Here is a 20,240-nt window from a genome sequence, read left to right as displayed (position 1 = left end):
ATTGTCGTTTTTTTTTGTTCATAGATTTATTTTTTAGCATTGTGTTTTCTAATCATTATAATTTTTTTTATTTTTAATACTTTTTAGTGATCATAGAGAAAAATTCATGATTCAAAACAAACTTATGGATACAACGTATTTAACATACTGAGCCAAATGAGGAAACTGTATACATTTATTTAGCATATACCAATCTAAACTTACAGATTTCTCAAGCGACTGTGTTCCTCGAAAGACTTTTTTGTATGGTCACATAGCAATTTTTTTTTTTGGAATCCAAAAAACTGTTGGCCATGTCGCAACCAGTCAGCGATGGAATGTACTGCTACCACTTCTTTTGTAAGAACCAATATACAGTGAGAAAAAGATGTATTGTTATTTAAAATAATTCAAACAAAAATCTAATACGTCCAGCAAAACCAGTAACCAAAAATTTTCATATTTCACAACAAAACAAAGGTGATGCAGATGAAATATGAAATAATTAATAAGGATAATGAAAATAAAACAGAGAAATTCAAACAGCTTCATGACTCACATTCTTCTGCGAAATAAAGAAAATGTAAATGTTCAAACTGAAAACATTAACTAATCATTTTATATTCAATAATAAACAAATGTCACTCAAGTTACCATGTAACAAATGAAATTAAAAAATCACTGAAATGAAAACTGACAAAACAAACGAGACCTAAGTTCACAAGTTCATTCTTAGGAAATGGTGAACTTATGTGACCTTATAAAGTGTCTACAGAAGAGTATTTACATATAGCATACCAATTGCAAATTTGATCATGATTTGGTCACTATTTCCTTATTGTGTACCCTTCAATTTTAAGAAACTATTTCTTAAGATGTTCTGGGGACTACAAAACCTTTAGATTGTACAAAGGTAGAATTTGGCTCTTGCTTACTACTGTAAAATATTCTGATCACTTAATAATGGAAAAAGAAAACTTCTATTCTTAGTATAAAAAAATAGTACTTCATTTACTCAACATTACAATGCAAAAGCAGCAAAAAATTTCAAAAAAAATCCTAACCACCAGCATAAGATTAGCAGTTTCATCTAGAGTTCTATACGGATTTCATCTAACTATTGCCGCAGGGCACAGCTCTGCGTGAAATGCGGTAGAGACCACGACACGGCGACGTGTCTGAAGCCGCGCGAGGAGCCCGCCTCGTCTGCAAATTGTAAGGGGCCGCACCCGGCCAATTACAGGGGTTGTCCTTATAATAAGGAGCAACTGAACAAGCAGAAGGGCGTTCAAAAAAGGCCGCCGTTACTGACGGACGCAGCTAGGCACGAGTTGTCGGAGGGGGAAAACCAAGCTCCGAGCCACAGGTAGTTTTACCAACGGCAACGGTGACGGTGGAAAAAGCGGTACCCACATACCCCCAACACCACCCAAGCCTAAATCGGCAACTATTAAGAAAAAGGTGGAGGCAAAAAGCCGAACAGGCCTGCAACTCCGCAGGAAAAAGAAGCGGCCGAACAATCGGCAAAATCAAAGAGGGCGGGTACCAAACCCACGACGTCAGGCAGACCAACCAAGGTTCCAGAAGCCCCAAAGCCCCACCAAAAAGGCGTCAACGACCAACGGCTCCTCCAGCGGCAAAATAAATATAACCGCACCACCGAAGGAGAGTTCCGGTACGGATTTCTTGTCACAAGTGACAATTAAGGATGTCCTACCGGAAATCCTAGCAATTTTGCCTCGCCTGCTCCAAGCTAAATCTTTAAAGGACTGCATTCAGTCCATAATAGAGGGCCTGATGAGCCTGCTATCTAGGTATGGTTAGGCAAACTCTCAGATTACTACAGTGGAACGCCAATTCAGTAGTAGGCAGGACGGCAGAACTCTGCCGTCTGGCTGAGGATCTACTAATAGACGTGATACTGTTATCTGAGACGTGTTTGAACGCGAACAAACAACTGAATATTCGGAATTACTTTACGTATAGGTCGGATAGGCCTTACGACCCGGATGCCGTACCAGCGGCGGAACCGCAATATTAGTCCACAGACGCCACATACACACGCAGGTCGACCCCCACACTAACGTGATAGAGCAGACTTGTGTACATGTGGAGCATCTAGGCACGGTGTATCGGTTTATAATAAACAAAGCTCAGCGGTACCCGGTGCAGATGTAGATGCCATGCTACAAAATTGGGATGGACCCATGATACTCATGGGCGTCCTCAATGCCAAGCACGAGTCTTGGAATAGCAATCTGACAAGTGAAAATGGCAGGTTGCTATACGAAAGGGGGCGAGCACGCCGGTTAGGCGTCGTAGGCCCCGAGGTGCCCACCTCCGTTCATCGAACGGGCAGATCGAGACCTGATGTGCCCGACATCGCAATCATGAATGCGGTAACAACTCCGTTCATGATTGAAACAGAAGATCTCAGCTCGGATCACTCTCATGTTTTATTGGAGCTGGGCCAAGCAGGAGGCGGCGGAGACCCCCCAGACTATACCCCGAAGGTCGGTGAATTGGAAAAGGTTCTACAAAACTTTCCAACAGGATTACAGGCCAGCGCATCCTGAACTCCTGACCACACTGGAGGAAATCAACGACACGGTCGAACGCGTTACGCCGTCAATGACCGAGGGTCTGTTAAATAGCTCTACGGAAAAGACCAATAGGCCTATACGCAACAATCTCTCGCCTCACATCTCTGACGCCATAGCAGAGAAGCGCCAACTGAGATATCAAATCACCCTGTCCCCCAATGACAAAAGGGCTTTTTATAATCAAACTTATAGGATGAAACAGCTGCTGGCAATACATAGAGAGGATTCGTGGAACGAATACCTCATCGCGATATCAGACAACTCCTCAGTGTGGTTTGAATGGGTTTGAAAGTCGATTCTTCAATGTTTTAAAAAAACTACAGTAATCTTGAACACCATTCTTTATAGTTATGACTTGTTTAAAACTGAGCAGTTTGTGATAACAGGACTGTAAGAAAATTGGTAGATGAGAAAAAAAATGTTTGTTCTCAATCACATTGAGAACAATGACATTGTACATGTACAATGTGACCTGTACTGTTTTCATACAGGTCATAGTTTCATACAAATTTTAAAGCAAAATAGTTTCTTAGTCATAAAGTCACTCATTCATTGCTCAACAGTTTCAAACCAAAATCTTCCTCTTTGAACTCATCCTTTTCAAGCTGTTCTAATAATGAAAATAATGATGATGATGATGATTCATCTCTGAGAGCATTTGTCTCCTTCTTCACAACCTTTTCTGGGATTCTCTTCAACCGTTGCATATAAAATTATTTTAATGAATAGACTTCTAAGATTAGAAGCTAATTGAGGTGGAATACTTTTCCACCTCAAAACAATTTTAAGAAAAATAAATTATTAAAAAATGGAGTGGAGGCACTTGTTTGTTGGTAAGACAGAGAGAGAGGCAACATATCACAAGGAATTTAAAGGATTCTGTCTGGAGCCAGTCTTTGAATGTAACAGTATAATTATAAAATCACATAATTTTATTGTATTGTCTATTTATAGAATTCCTGACAAAAAAGGAAAATTAAAACATATTAGTCAAAGATCTGAATTTTCTCCTATACTGCAAAATGAAGAATCCTACATATTGTATTATTTTGGGTTGAGATTATAATATTGATATTTTAAAACGCAGACTCATGCTGAATTTTTGTATGAATACAATTACTCTTCTCTTAAATTTATCTGTTCAAATTAGAAACGCACACCACTTTATTTGTGCAACAGAAAATTTTTTGACCAGTTCTGACTGCTAATTGTGAAATTGAGATTCACAAGAGCAATATTTCAGACCATATAACGCAACTACTTAAAATTAAACTTAATATCAATTCAGATCTTCGGATAAAAATTCTAATTTTTTAAAATGAGAAATTTTTCAAAAAAAAGTAATAATGTTTTAATTCATATTTACAGAATGAAATCTGAGAATTTTTATTTAAAAGAGAAAAAAATGATGTTGACATTTTACAAGGTTTTTAACAATTATTTTAATGTTGGTTTTTTCTTATTCCTAAAAAATAACAACAGTGGTTAAGGTGTCAAAGTTTGGGGCACAACTGAAATCCATATCTCCTGTAAAAAAAAGAGAACTACATAACTTATGTAAATCTTACAACAATCCTTCCTTCAGATTGTATAAAAATGTTTAAAGAAATGTATTTATACAGCAAAATGTTTATTATGGTTGCCAGATTGCTGGCTAAAGAAACAGGACTAAGCTTCATTGAACATTGTGAAGGATATAACTGTCCTGCTTGGAAATAACAAAAAATTTCTCAAATACTGCTGTCTTTTAATGAGAATGTAATTATCAAACTATTTCAATTTTGTCATCATTTTATAATTTTTTTTAAAAAGCAGCATTTGGGACAGTTGATCACTTTTAGGATATTTTGATCACACAGCCAGTTTGGTTTTTGTAAAAATTGAACATTGGTTCAATTAATGGCTATATATTTTACATTTTTGGTGTCTTGGACAGGTATAGAGACATAGATTCTGTGATCTTATGAAGGCTTTCGATTGTGTGAACTATTCTCTTCTGATTTTGAAGCTTAAGCATTATGGGGCAACTGGCACTGGTTTGGTTGAAGTTCTATCTGGAAAATTGTTGTTCAATGAATTGCTGAAGCACGTTTGAGAGGTTTTTGATAGACTAGAGTACAGGTTTTGATTGGCACAGGGCTCAATTTTAGAACTTTTTCTCTTCCTTTTTATACTAATGACCTTCTTTCCACAATTCTGAAGGCTCAATTGACTAATTTTTACTGATGACACCACACAATTTGTACCAATTCTGCCAACAAATTTAGATGGGTTGAATATTTAAGTACAGTTTTAAAGATCATGAAGGAAAGGTTTGGTGATTAGCTTGAAAATGTATTAACAAAATATGTTAATACATTTTTACTTAAATCATAATGAAGGTAGGAATCATCTGGATTGCCAGCAGATATGGGTTTTGTAAAAGAGATTCCTTTCCTCTGTATTGCTGTAAATGAAGGACTGACATGGATGAACATATACCACAAGTTATAGAGTGAATAAGGCTTATTTTAGAATTTTATCTTTGTCCCATTATTCAAATATTAGCTCCTTATGAATAATGTATTACAACTTTGTATATCCATTGTTCACTGATTGAGTAATTTTTTGGGGTTCATCAATGGGCACTTAGAAAGTATTTGCAATATAAAAAGACTGTTCATGTTCTTAATCATGTCTATCCACAACATTTATGTAAGCTTAGCTTTAGGCACTAACATTTTCTAGTATTTATATAATTATACTTTGCAAGTTCAATCCATCTAAATTTATATCTTTATCTGAAAATCACAATTACAATACCCACCACAGATGAATTTTTGGTTTCACTGCAAAGAACTCCTTTCTGAAAAACTCTTCTGTTACACAGGTATAAAATAAAGAGGGGTCCAAAAAAACATACTCACTGTTTGTAATTAAATAATATCTAAACAAAAAGACTTACACTCACTAATCTAATGTGTAGTGTAGTATAAGGTATTACATTTGTCGTGGTTGGTGGAGCTGGCAATTTATGCAGCGCATGCGCAGGTGGTTGGTGTTCGAACAAGCCAGTGGAGTAACATCAATGGCTGAGGTTCTTTTATCATTTGTTGAATATAAGGCTGTTCTGAAGTGGTACTGGAAGTAAGAGAACAATCACAAGGTACAATGGTATTGGCAGAGAAAGTTTGGAACACCACCACCAATATGTCAAACAATTGTCTGCATTTGTGATAAATGGAAAGCTGACAGAACTGTTAAAGATGTGCACAAGGAAAGATCCAGACAACCACAAACAGCTATAAGTCCGGCATTCGGTGCTGTGGTGCTGCAACATCAAACCAATCAGTGCAAAAATCAGTGAACCAGGGAGTGTGTGAAAGTGGAAAGTGCCAAGACTGCTGCACACGATGAATGAGGACAACCCAGATAGAAGGATGGAATACTGTGAATGATTTCAGCACATGGCTGGCAAAGATGAGGAATTTGCAGGGAAGTTTGTGTGAACTGACAAGGCACAATTCAAACTTAACAGTACTGTGAACCGCCACAATTGTGTCTACTGGGCTCCTGAAAATCCTCATGCTCATGCGGACAGGGCAATAAATCTACTGGGGATTGCTGTGTGGTGCGGTCTATCAGTGCTCTGATAGACCATGGGTTTGACTGGTCCCTTCTTCTTCGAGGGTACTGTAACTGGTGAGGCATATCTTGATATGTTTCAGACAAGAATTTTTCCTGCCATCCAAAACCTGTATGGTGATGAACTTTTTATGTGCAACAAGATGGAGCCCCACCTCACTATCATCAAGATGTCACATTGTACCTCGACAAAACTCTACCCAGATGGTGGGTGAGCTTGAAAGTTTAGTAACTGTGACTTAATAGTAAAACAAATGTAGACTTCAACTTAACAAATATTTTAATTTTATTCGGGTGATTACATACCAGATTATTTATATAAATTTATTGAACATGGTTTCGCTAGTATATTTTAATAAATAACTAAAAGTAATTAATAAGCGATACATCCATCTTACCAGCATATAAGATTACTTATTAGTAATCATTAATAAAATCATTAATTATTAGTAATCATTAATCAGTAATTAGGTTACTACTTATTTACTGTAAGGTGGATATATTACTTCTTAATTAATTTTAATTATTTTATCATTTATATAATTACAAATCACATTCCTAGTGTGATCACATTAATAGTAATGAATTATAAGGAAAAAAAGTAGAAGTTGTTGAGCGCATATTATTACATAAATAACTATATAATGTAAATTATTCATATATTATTTGTAAAACTTAAAAAAAATAAAGAAACATCAGGTTTTTTTTTATTAATCAGTAGTTTTTAAAAGCTTAAAGTAATAATATTTCTATTAAAAGAAAATCGTTCATTTTTAAAAAAATAAATTGCTAGAATAATCTTTCAAATAGGACAATAATTAATTAAAAATGCTACTAAGAATAATTAGATATTTCTTGTGTTGCTATGCAAAAATGGTTCTGTTGTGGGTTTAACAAAAGGTAGATACTGTAATGTTCAAAGAATAAGTGAATGTTTTCATAAAACATTTTTAAATGTAAGCTTTTAATTTACTAAATACTGATCAACCAGATTCATGTTTATGAGCACTAAACAATGATCTGACAGCCCAGTTTAATATTCTGAAAACACATCTTGATGTTTTGAAGTAGCCTTAATATATTTTTTGACAGGCATAGAGATTGGCATAATAAGCCTTATATAGGAGCAATAATGATGAGAAAACGTACATTCTATTAAGATTTTTGAAAGAAAAACAATACAATTTGAATTAGTTATAGACAAAATAAATTTGATCACATGAGAATTTATTATGCAACAAGGTATCCAAAAATTTCACACCACATCAAAAATGCAACGGTTATCATTAATTGGAGTACTATCCACTCAATTAACAATGTTACAACTACCTTAAAAGCAGACAAATGCAGTGGTTTTACCCACACCTCAATTTAGATATCTTTGCCAATCTAACACCATTGAATAATTTTTTGAACTGCTGACTTAGAATAATTGAAAGTCCTTTTACATAATTGTCTTCAGGTAATTATGGATATAGTTGTATTGAGATGTAACATTAAACAGGTTAAAGATTTTGTAGAATATCAATTGTAAATAATTGCAAAAAATCAAGGTCACTTACCTGTTTCAACCTGCAATTACATTTTGAACAGGAATCTAATTTTTATATAATATTCCCCAAAAAAATGAAATCTCAACCATCTTTTTTGGGTTAATACTGCATTAGTAACCAATTATTATAACAGCAGCTCCTCTGATATCAAATAACAAAATTTCTTAAGTGCTAAAAAAAAAAAATGTGCAGCACTTAAAAGAATCCTACTGAGAATGTAAAAGAAAAAAAATCTAAAGTAAATGTTTTTATTACCAATACTATTTTTTTTCTGTTTAGCCTCAAGGTATTACCATTCAAGTATTACTTGAGGATGATATGTATCAGTGTAAATGAAGTGTAGTCTTGTACAGTCTCAGTTCGATCATTCCTGAGATGTGTGGTTAATTGAACCCAACCACTAAAGAACACCGGTATCCACTGTCTAGTATTCAAATCCGTATAAACGTAACTGCCTCTACTAGGACTTGAACACTGGAACTCTCAACTTCCAAATCAGCTGATTTGGGAAGACATGTTCACCACTAGACCAACCCGGTGGGTTTACCTATACTACTTAATACTTTCTTAATACTGGAAAACAGCTGCACCAATAGAAACTTTATTCTAATTTTGCATCTTGTTTTACAAGAATGCGCATATAGTTTTTAAATGTTTTATTACTTTAGAAATACAGTAATAATGAAATTGGTCTAAAATTTTGTTAATTCAGAATCATTTCTTATGGAGGGGAATTATTATTGCTATTTATAACACCACCACCTTTGTTAAGAAGATCTTAAGGCAACTAAAAATACTTACAATTGACTGATTAAATTAATATAAGGGACAATAATAGCAGACACTGCTCCTTTTAAAGTAAGGTAGGAATTTCATCAATAAATCAATCCAAGATGATTGATTAGTCTTGTTTGGAACAAGTATCATTATTACTACTGTTACAGACACCAGTAAAGAATTTATTAAATTTGATAATTTCTGAATTAGGATTTACATGACAGTTACATACAGTAACTATCATAACCCACAAGGAAAATTACCTTTAATGGGTCTGAGCAAAACTGAATTGGTCACAGATGTTTAAATCTGATTAAATAACATGGCTTTAATTATTTAAAATTGTAGTTTGCATAAAAATTCATTCTCAAAAAAAAAAGGGGTGAATTGTTTCTTACAACACTAGCCTGCACCCAATATTTTTAAGCATGAGACATGTATAAAGGGTCTGATTTATAAGTGACAGTAGTGTGAAATGACATGGTTTGATGCAGTAGTAAGCAGTATGAATCTCTGTAAGATCACTTATCTATAATCCAGTTTTCCTATAGAAACTTGACATCTGATGGCGGTTGAGATTGGAGGTATTCAATTTTAATTCAACAAATGCTCAGTGCATCACTATTTTTGATTATGTTGATATTTGGTATATGATAACTACCCACCTTGTAGTGGCCAAAAGATATTTTTTTATATTTTTAAAAGATTTTTCTTGAGTAACAGACTACTTTCTAACTCGTCAACAGGTAAAAACAGCAATTTTCCATTAGCTGTAGCATTATTTTGCATCATACAGAGGGTCAAAAAGGGCTTTTTGGAAAGAGTAAAGAACTTTACTTTAGTGTACTCAAAATTCATTTTGTTACATAACGTAACTGAAGTTATGTTTACAAATTGTTGTTTTTTCAAATTTTGGGCTCATAATAAATAATGAAGAGCGCTTATGTTAACAGGCCTGTTTTTACTTTTTAACTCTCAGATACTAGTAGTCCTTATAAAAAACAATTGGATTGTTACAGTGACCATTAAAAAAAATGACCACCAAATTGTAAGAAATTTAAAATATCCCATTTTTGGGGCTCAAAAACCCTCATGGGACAGGTGGCAAATCTTTGAAATGTTTACAGTAGTAAGTACTTTTTATGTACTTTAAAATCATATAAAGTTTATTGTGTTACTCAAAGGGGTTGATGAGTAATGAAGCCAACAATACTGCTAAAAATACCATTCCTTCTAATTGCAAACATCATATCCAAAAATACTGATGTTATATTTTTTTCAGATTATAAAAATTACAACCTAACTAATTTGAATGAATAAACTGATAATTAATAAATAGTAAATTACAAAATTATATCATTTATAGTTAATTACAGAATGGTAAATAATAATTACAAAATGATAAACAATTCAAAAAATTAACAAATTGTTCAATTCACTTTTACCTTATTTTACTCCTGCTAACAGAAGTTATGAATAAATCTTGCACTTTTATTTAGTAGAACTTATAAGTCTACATTCAGCTTTGGTGTAATGTTATGTCCTCATGTAGTTTGATTTCAATGACTTTGCCTAACCACCACTTGCCATTGTATACGCAACAGACATCATTTTTACATTTTGGTTTTGGTAAACCTATAAAGCAATCAGAAACACTAATGTTCTTGTGGACTGATACTAATGTAAATGTTTCTGATTCAGAAGTCGCCCAGACTTTCAGAATACATTTCTGACTTGGTGGAACATAACTGTGAAAGGTTCTCGTTTCTGGGACTGTTGTGACACCTGATAATGAGAACCGAGGTATTGTAAAGTCTCTTGAACATCTTTATTAGAGCAGAAAATAAATATTATATTTTTAATTTGTCTTTTCAATAACTGTAACAATTTGATTGCTGACTGCCCTTTGAAGGCTTGCTTTAGTCACAGTCCTTTTTACAGTTCCACCAATACCATCACATGGTCCTTTTCCATGGGTAGGCAAAAAAATACCATTCAGCAGTGATTTCAAAATCTTCTTGATAGTAGCACAAATTTATGAAATGTTTTTGTTTTTATACTAGGCTGAGGAACCATCATAAAAATAAAAAAAAATGGTTTAACTTGTAGTAACAGTGTTTTTACTTTATTTATTACTTGCTTTTAGATGCAGAAGAACTATATAGGTATTGTGCTTCAAGTACTCATTAATCACACTGTAGCTTTATCTTTGTAATTTTCCTTCTTTTTTAATTATATGAGAAATGGATGTACTATGGCATAAGTTTCTGATAACTTTATCCTGTTTCATAAAAGGAAAATTTTGAGAGAAGTCTCCCATTACAATACATTCACCCTCCAACAGCTTTTCCTTTTTAACGTTGAGGAAATTAACCTTTTTCGTTGTAACAAAATGATGACTTTTTAGATTATTTAAATTTTCAGTAAGTTTATCTAAGTACTCTTGAAATGGAAGAATTTGAGTAGTTTGTTCACAATGGTCAACAGAAACACACTGTTTGAAGATAATTTAAGAATCAAAATCATCCCAGCTCTCTTGTAGTAATCTGAGCAGTTCATTAGTGCCAGGACATTTTTCACACTGTGACAGCATGCATATTTTCATTTTCTATATCACATACCATTGTTGAAAGGAGAATTTTATGATCAAATTTAATTTTTAGAGCAGATAACATGAGTTTTATATTTTGGTGGGTGACACACACACAAAACAGAACGAGTACTTACCCACCAGCCAGAACACAAAATTTAGGTCATAAATCAGCAAATTTTTGAAAAACAAATTTTTAAACTATGTTTTTCTTTGAAGGCTGTGTACAATTCTTTTAAGTTGCATAAGATAAGCCTTTTTTGAATATTATTCTTCCTGTCTGCTTGTCTTACAGAGACATAATTATACTTGCATGACATCATTCGGCTGTGCTCATCATTCTGGTAAAAATCTTGAACAGGTCACATTTAATAACATTTTCATCATTTGTGTGACTGGATTTATTTTTGCAGATTTGTGGCAAAATTCCACTTGTTTTAACTAATTGTAAGGATTGATGGGCTAAATACTGACTAACACTAAACTCATTTTGAATTTTTTAAATGCTTCAGCTGTTTAGTAATAAACTTAAAATATTAATTTTTTCCTGAGTTGATGTAACTGTTTTCATTTTGTCCTTTAATTTAATGATTAATTCTTCATATTCCCTACCTAAATCAGCATAATTTTGTGGTACTAAACCAGTTTCTTCTATAGAAATATTTAAATCAAAGGAATCATTTAATTTACTGGTAACTGACTTCTATTTTTGTAACTTTATTTTTGTAAATTTGTTCCTTGGAACTACTCGATAATTTTTTAACCTTAACGGAAGAAATGCCAAGTGCTGAACAAGCTTTATTCATAGACTCGACTATAAAACATTGAGGCTCAAATATATCTTGACATTCCAGTTTGCTTTCTATATCATCTTGTGGTTTTTGTATTTTGTTTAAGCATTTTGTACACAGTGATCTGCCTGGAATTAATTTAAAATTTGGATTGCTTGTTGAAAGTGTCAAAGATATTTCTCAAACAGATTTCTTAACCGGTTTAGTGTGATAGCTAAATGGGTCAGAGCAACTTTTCCCATTAATATGAAAAATTTATCTAAATATTCGGTTTTATGAAAAGTACAGATATTTTTTTGTTTCAGTTCATCCACTTCAAAAAATATCAATATTATTTGCTGTTCAGTAAACTCTAAAATATCATGCAATAATAAGATTTATTGTAAGTCAATACGTGACATACTGTTTCAGTGTGAATGCCAACTGAACACTCCATAATCCGTTTTTAAAAATACAAGGATTCTTACAATAACAATACACTTAATATAAATTATAAAACTACCAACTCCACCTCACTTTGTCTTACCCCAGTTTCTTTACAGCTAAAATAAAAATTTCTCTACTTAATAAAATTAAAAATAAAAGATATCACATAAAAGAAAAGTTAACTGCTAATAAAATTACTTTATAAACAAATGTACATTACCTAACTACAGTATTAATACAAGCAACAATACAGCATATCACATTGAAATCAAAACAGTAACAGAGCCTTCTACAATGTTTACATTCAGGTTTACGTAAACATGCATGTCTATTCACTTGTGTTTAGACATGAGGTTGTGTGTATGAGTTATACATTAAGTAACAACCTTTCTAGAATATAAGCTATCTCATTATAAACATATCAAAATATTTTGTATAAGAGACCTAAATTATTATCTGAAAAAATACATGCTGCGAATTTTTTGGATACATTGTTCACGGTTAGAAGGAACAGTATTTTTAGCGGTTTTGATGGCCGCATTACTCATCAACCCCTTTTAGAAACAAAATAAACTTTATGTGGTTTTAAAGTACATAAAAAGTACTTACGCTTGTAAACATTTTAGATTTTGCCACCTGTCCCACATATGGTTTTTAGGCCCCAAAAATAAGATATTTTCAAAATCTTATGATTTGGCAGCCATTTTTTTAATGGACACTCTGTAACAGTCCAATTTTTTTTATAAGTACTACTAGTACCTAATGGTTATAAGGTAAAAAACAGGCCTGTTACCTAAAGCCCTTCATTATTTATTTTGAGCCCAGCACTTGAAAAAACAACTGTCTGTAAACATAACAAGTTTTGGTTATGTAACAAAAGGAATTTTGAGTACACTATGATGAAGTTCAATCTTTACTCTTTCCAAAAAGCCCTTCTTCACCTCTGTATGATGTAAAACAAGAATGCTACAGCTCATGGAAAAAGTGACGAAAACGGCTGTTTTTACTTGTTGGCAAGTTAGAAAATAGTCTATTACTCAAGAAAAAGCTTTTTTAAAAATATAAAAAATGATTTTTTTGCCGCTACAAGGTGGTTAGTTATCATTTATCAAATATCATCAAAATCAAAAATAGTGATGCAATAAAATTTTTTTCACGAGCAAATTTTGTTTCATGTGTAGTAACCAACAGCTGTTACATTGCCCTTCAAAGTACTTTCCACCTATGCCCAATGTAGTGTCCAAAAATAGTATTAATTTATACTATTACATTTTTTGCCAGAACATTAAAAAAAAATTATTAGTGGTGGTATAAAAACTACCAATAAGCAATTTAATTTATAAACTAATGTACAAAAGAAAATCTACATAAAACAATAACCACACATTCAGTTTTATTTTCTTTTATAATCCCTAATCTTAAAAAATAGTGATGTCAGTAATATAGAGAAGATCATCAATTTTGTAGAAACAACATAATTTAAAGTTCCTTTAAAGACAAGTTATATAAAGTCAAGAATGTGTGAATAATTAACAAAAATTTTAAGTTTAAAGCATTTGAAAATTTATTAAAGAAAATTGATATGTATTCTGTTCCATTAATGAATTCAATGTGCCTAAGAGTTTGGATAATATTTTTAGTAATATTATACTTGAATAATAAAGATATTAAGTTTGGTATCTTCCTAGGTTTCTTCAAATCTACTGTTCACTTTTGATAATTTACATTCTTGCAATTGTTGTGACTTAACTTAAAAAAAAAAATACATATTTGATGGGCAGTACCATTACTACATAACCAACTTACACTGAACAAATTAAATAATATCAAATACTTTCTGCAGGATAAAAAACCTAGTAGTAGTATCATCATAGTACACAAATACATAACATTAAATGCATGTGCTAATTAATTACAATATATATACAAAAAGCAGGTCAAAGATTTTGACATTACTATCAATATAATTATTTGATTTGAAAAAAAAATCAATATTATACTAGATACAAAACATTCTAAACACGTTTGTTTTTTTTTGTTTTAGTTGATGCGAAGATAACATTTGTCTAAAAGTAAGAAAAGCTGAAATTATCCAAATCAGAAAAAAGTACTGATATCAGAACTACACGTACTAATGTGTAAATAATACAAACGAACAAATAAAACCCCCTTTTCTTTTGACATTTTCACGAAATATTAAGGTTATGTACAGACTTTTGCAACAAATATTTCAAATTACAATTACCCACTTTAAAATTAAACATAAAAAAACGGTCTGTTAATATCACATTATACTTACAAAATATTAACAATTACATAAAATCACGAATAAAAGACAACGCTCATTCCAAACTCACACATTTAGTCACGATTTGACGTCATTTCACGGTAACAGGCAACCGATCAACGCCACCTAGAAACGGTTATTGTGTGTTCTTACAAATATTTTAATTACATCTGTAAAGCATTGTTGTTTTTTAGGACCAAATGTTAATTATCTTCGCATCAAATCTCTAATATAATCATAAAATATATAATATTCAATGTCACGTAAAATTACTTTTAAAGCGCATGACTTTTCTCAGAAACAATAATATTCCTCTTACTGGTAATTTTGTTTGTTAAATATTGACATTGCCGTTGACCAGAATAACTAATCACGATAACACTATGAAATAAACTGCAGTAATTACATTAAATACCATATTGAACAAAATGGGCGCGCACCCACAAATTCAAGGAATTCATTCAAGTTCATACAATACTCCCAAATACTGAACTTTGTAAATCATCTAACAGAATCAAGACTCGCAAAGTCATTAAGTATATCATGTCAATTTTACAAATCAAACAAAATTGCTAGCTGTACTTCACAGCGTGCAAATGTAACTGTTTATTAATTATATTATATAATATATTTTTTATATAATTAAAAATCAATATTATTAACGACGAACCGAACCAAAATTTTACAAAAACAACTTTTCAAAACTTACGTCATCAGTCGCATTAGTTTTGTGATAACAAATAATCGCATTAAGAAAAGATATTGCTTTTCGCTTGTTACTTCAGGTTAAGTAGTCTTATTGACCTTAAATAATCTTTAGAATAGTAACAAAGTGCCTTTACATGAATAGTTTGTCATTATTTATTACTTTTACGCAAAAGGAGTGCTTTAAATTGCATCTGTAGGTACTCCTACATTGTCCATGCACAGTATCAATCGCCAAGTGCGTTCCTCACAAAAAGGTATGTCCTGTCAGGTGCATTTTAGATATCACTGTCCTCATCATTACGTGGTAGGTAGTCTGTGATTTCCTCATAAAAGTGATAATTTTCTTTACACCAAAAATGCGTGTTCTGAGAAATAGATCTAAGGTAAATGGCACATTCATCAGAAAAGAATACTGATTTCCATGATTGAACATGGGTAGATATTAAAATTCTAAAAATAGAAATTAAAATGTTTTACAGATGAAACATAAGGACACATTAGAACTAAACCTTGAATACACAAAACCAATGGCGTACGCAGAATTTTGTTAAGGGGGACCATTATCAAAATTGTTTAAAATTGACATCGGTATTTTTAATTTTGTGTTATTTTATTATCATTATTGTTATATATCATTTTATGCTATATTTATTTTACAATGTTCGAATATAATACATTCATAAATATCCTAATAAAACTTTTTTGTAACGTATTTTTTTCACAACCTTAAGCTGTTTTTTTTTTTAACTTTTAACATCTATTTAATTTTGTATAATAAAACTGTTTGTGCCAGTGCCACATGCCATTTACATTTAAGCTACACAATATTCATTTATTTTAGTCAACAGTTATTTGTATACGATAGGTAAGACACTTTGCATAACATATAAAATCCATGGAACCAATCAAATATAATGAAATAAATTAAACACTCAACCTTTTGCTAAAAATTTGTAAAACTGAACTTTGAGATCGCTTAGAGATATTAAAGAACGTGGAACGATATTGTGAAGTTATGAACTGCGAAATGTACAAAATGTTAAACGAAGGTTCCACAACAAAATCTGAACTCACACTAACGAGTGAGTACCGCTCGACAATGTATAATATTTCATATATGCTCGTGATGGCGAACCTGTGACACGCAAACTCATTTTGGGTGATACGCATCGACAGAGACAAAAATTGCATTAACATAAGAAGGTTAAGAATTGCACTATAAAGAGATTAATCTTTATTCATGGCATTTTATTTTTACTCGAGTGACAAAATTCCAGAAACAGCCTTGTTATTTCAAACATGTGCCTCGGGTAAGCTTAGCGTGCGTTCAGCAAACGGACTCTCTTGATCGCCATGTTTGTCAGGAGATAGGAGTGGGAGAGTTAGAAGAAGAAGAAGGTGCGACAGTGCTCAACAGGACATTCTACGTGTTGGATAATTTACTACAGCACCCTATATTTGTTGATTATACATACTATCTTTGAATTGTTTTGTACTAGGAATCAGCGCAACAACACTGCAAAAAGTTAATAGTAATAGGTAAAATACCTATCAACCTTTTAGAAAGAAACGCTATGATTTATTGTTATATTTATTTTTGCAGCTTGTGATTGAGAATAAAAAAACAAGATTGAATGATAAAGGAAGTGGAAGTAGCAGTAGTCCACCCTTTCAAAACATATGGACCAAGATGTACGGGATTGTCAACAGATTATTGTGCATACTATCTAATGTAACGGTAGTAAGCAGAACGTGAAATGCAGACATTTTGAAATTAATCATTGTCAGCTTTTAAAAAAAATATTGATGAAAGCAGGGAATACATTTCTAGGCAACTACACCACTATAAAAGTCATTAAATTTGTAAGATGCTATATAAATTTAACATCAGCAAGTTACTATATTGCACACTTCATAGTTTGACATGGAAAAGCCCTCAGTGATGGAGAATTTATTAAAGAAACATTTCTAAGATGTACACCAGCTCTATTTCACAATATAAAAATGATTATTAAAATAATTTCTGAGTTACCACTCAGTAGAAATACTATCAAAAACGGAATAATAGATCTTCACAAAAATGTACATCAATTAAAAAAAAGACTTAAATAGTTGTAAGTATTTTTTGATTTTTCTTGATGAAGCTACTGATGTCACTTAAAATGCTTGGTTGGCCATTATTACTAGATATTTTGATGGTCTCACAATGAGAGAAAAGTTGATAAAGTTAGAATCAGTGCCAATAAGTACATCAGGAAACGAAATATGTAGGGTTGTTATAAAAATATTCAGTTATCTAAACATTGATATCTCTAAAACTGTGTTGGTCACAACAGATGGGGCACCAAATATGATGGGGAAAAATTGTGGGATTTGTGAAATTGTTTATGGAAGCTATTAGACATCCACTTGTACCTTTTCACTGCATTATCTATCAGGAAGTGTGTGTCAAATTGGGATTCTCAGAATTAAAAGATTTAATGTCAGTTGTAACAAAAATTGTGAAATTTATAGCTGATCAACCCTTTCACAAGTGAGAATTTTCTGCACTTTTACAGGAAGTTGATTCAACCGACAATGGACTACTGATGTGAGATGGCTGAGTTGAGGTAAATACTTTAGCGATTTGTGGATTGCTTTGAAGAAATTATGGTATTTATTGAGAATAAGGCAAACTTTCCTCACATCAATGATTATAAGTGGGTCAGCAATTTGATGTGATTTACAGATCTCTATTCATATGAATAAGCTGAACTTAAAATTACAAGGTTTTGGCAAAAGTATGATGTTTGGATACATCAAATCTTTTGAAAGTAAACTTAAAATTTTTAGGCGAGATATTGAAACTATAACTTATATTTTCCTTGGATAAAAAATATTTTCAGAAGGCCACTATGAGTGTAATGGGGTCCATACTTACATAAAGTAAACTCGTTATCATACTTACATATAGTACACTCGTTATCTGAACAGTTCAGTGAAAGATTCAACCAATTTAGTAGCCTAGAACAGACCATTAAAATAATTAAAAATCCGGATGTAGTTATTTACAGTACTCTGGAATTAAAGGATTTCCAATGGATGGAAATTGATGATTTAGAGATGCAACTTTCAGATTTTCAAAATAGCATTTGGATTAATGTGTCTGTCAACTTAAGGTCAAAACTTGAAAATCTGAAACGAAATTGTTTGAATAATGAAAAATAGAACAAGTATGAACAAGAAGTTTTGAATGCTTGTAACAGATTACCTGACACTTTTAGTGACATAAAAAATCTAGCGATGGCTTTGCTAACAATTTATTCAACATATTTTTGTGAAACTTTGTTCTCAGCATTAAATAATATTAAAATTCGCAAAAGAAACTGGCTAACAGATGAAGTTAGTGGCGCTTGCTTGGCCTTGAATTGCATCAAGTATGAACTTGCAATCAAAGAATTAGCAAACCAGTGCCAAAAAAGTCACTAATTTCTAGTTTTTATCCATTTGATTACCATTATTTTTATTATTATTCTTTCCTAAATATACAATAATTTTCCGTTTTTGTTCATTTTATACATATTTTTTGGTTGATTTTTCTTTGTTAAATGGCACTTAAATATATAAAATAAATATCAAAAATATAAATCTCTTTTTTACTATTGTTGCAAATATTAATGTTGGCCATATTTTATTACAAGGTTGGTATTATTGTACCTTCTTAATATGCGGCAGGAGGGTTATTTGCTTTGACACTCACTGTGCCAGTGAGAGCACTGCCACCTTCTAGAATGCTGAATGACGGCTACTGTGTCATATATTCAGTGATGGCCTGTATGTGCTGCAACTTCGAGTATGGGGATTAAATTATTGAAGAAGGAAGGGCAGCGGACTGCATCTTACGTCGATAGATCTTGTTGACAGTGAGAAAATAGAGAAGAGAATACCATGGATTTTTGAAAATATACTCAAATATATAGTGTAAATTTATAGTATGTTTATTTTATATAGGCCTAATATTAAAAAGTACTTAAACCTTCAAGGGGGGGTTCTAAATAATTTTCAAGTTATGTAATGAGTTTTACTGAAATTAGATTGATATATCTCCCTCTTTTCTGTTTAGCCTCTTGAACCACCATAAATATTACTTCAGAGGATGTTATGTATGAATGTAAATGAAGTGTAGTCTCGCACAGTCTCAGGTAAATCAGCTGATTTAGCAGTTGAGAGTTCTAAGGTTCAAATCTACCTAATAAAGGCAGTTACTTTTACATGGATTTGAATAATAGGTCATGGATACCGGTGTTCTTTGGTGGTGGATTTCAATTAACCACACATCTCAGGAATGGTAAAGCAGAGATTGTACAAGATTATACTTCACATACATTCCTACATATCATCTTCGTTCATCTTCAAAAGTTAATATCTTATGGTTCCAGAGTCTAAACAGAAAAAGAGAGAGGGGTCGACTATTCCTGAGATGTGTGGTTAATTAAAATACCCTACCACCAAAGAACATCAGTATCCATGATCTAGTATTCAAATCCGTATAAAAATAACTGCCTGGAGCAAGTAATGTGTTTAGTATTAAAAATTCATGTCAATTTTTCTAAACTATGCGAGTCACAATGAAAATCAATACTTCAAATTTACTTTCCATTTTAGAGAAATATATTCATATTCATTAGCAGGACAAAACTACATGCTACTGAAATACAAAATGTTTAAACAATATTATGTGATTGCCTCATAACTGTAATGAACATAAGACAAGTTCACAAGATCTTGCTCAAAATTGGAAGTTTTTTGTTGAAGTGCTTTTTAAATTTTTTCTATTAATTTGTATTTAAAGCACCCTTCCTTTCACATGGAAGGGTGTCTGCTTGTTTCTGCATATCTCAATTGGGTATCATAGTTCGCTAC

General features: G+C 32.1%; 1 protein-coding gene across 4 annotated transcripts in view; it reads right to left on the bottom strand.

The window, feature by feature from the left end:
• Window positions 1–14,779, bottom strand: part of Sys1 (Sys1 golgi trafficking protein) — a 57,318-nt gene extending 42,539 nt beyond the window's left edge. For 3 of the 4 annotated variants that reach the window (XM_075354307.1, XM_075354294.1, XM_075354314.1), the window contains exon 1: window positions 14,643–14,779. The gene's annotated coding sequence lies outside the window, so the exon portion shown is untranslated. Of the gene's footprint in view, window positions 1–7,768; window positions 7,931–14,642 lie in introns of all 4 variants that reach the window. The other variant, XM_075354301.1, reaches the window with a different exon arrangement.
• Between the last annotated feature and the right edge of the window lie 5,461 nt (window positions 14,780–20,240).

This window comes from Lycorma delicatula, chromosome 1 (assembly GCF_047948215.1).
Source record: "Lycorma delicatula isolate Av1 chromosome 1, ASM4794821v1, whole genome shotgun sequence".
In the NCBI taxonomy this organism is placed as follows: Eukaryota; Metazoa; Arthropoda; class Insecta; order Hemiptera; family Fulgoridae; genus Lycorma; species Lycorma delicatula.
This window is presented reverse-complemented; position numbering and strand designations above follow the sequence as displayed.